Source organism: Pteropus vampyrus, unplaced genomic scaffold (genome assembly GCF_000151845.1).
Source record: "Pteropus vampyrus isolate Shadow unplaced genomic scaffold, Pvam_2.0 Scaffold1122, whole genome shotgun sequence".
Classification (NCBI taxonomy): domain Eukaryota; kingdom Metazoa; phylum Chordata; class Mammalia; order Chiroptera; family Pteropodidae; genus Pteropus; species Pteropus vampyrus.
In genome coordinates, this window is record NW_011889903.1 from 17711 (window position 1) to 18164 (window position 454).

Here is a 454-nt window from a genome sequence, read left to right on the forward strand (position 1 = left end):
GCTGCGGCCCCGCTCCCCCCGGGCCTCGGCCCGCTACTTTGTGTCAGTTTCGGCCGCGGCGGGGCGGAAGTGACGGAGGCGGCGAGAGAGGGCGGGGGGCGGGAGGGGGTTTTGGGGAGACGGAGGAGGGGCGGAGCCGCCATCTTTGTGCGGGGCAGGGGGAGGGTCTTAACCCGGCCGTCTCCATCCCGCCCCCAGACATCAGTCAATCAATCAATCAATCAGTCAATCAGGAAGCGACGTGACCCTGAGATTTGTTTTATTGGCAGAAAGGGAACTGGGGAAAGTGTCTTCTCCGCTCGAAGAGCGTGCGAGCCGGGAGGCGGCGGAGACGACGGTTTTCCTCCGCGCCAGCCCCCCCGTACCCCACTCTCAGCCCCCGGGCGCCCTCCGCGCCCCGGCTGCTCCCGTCGGCGGGCACCGGCACGGAAGGGCACGGCCCGGAGCGCCCAGG

At 69.4% G+C, this 454-nt stretch overlaps 1 protein-coding gene across 1 annotated transcript in view; it reads right to left on the reverse strand.

The window, feature by feature from the left end:
* LOC111734404 (aquaporin-10-like) overlaps positions 1–454 on the reverse strand; it is a 10752-nt gene that overhangs the window by 717 nt on the left and 9581 nt on the right. The window lies entirely within an intron of this gene.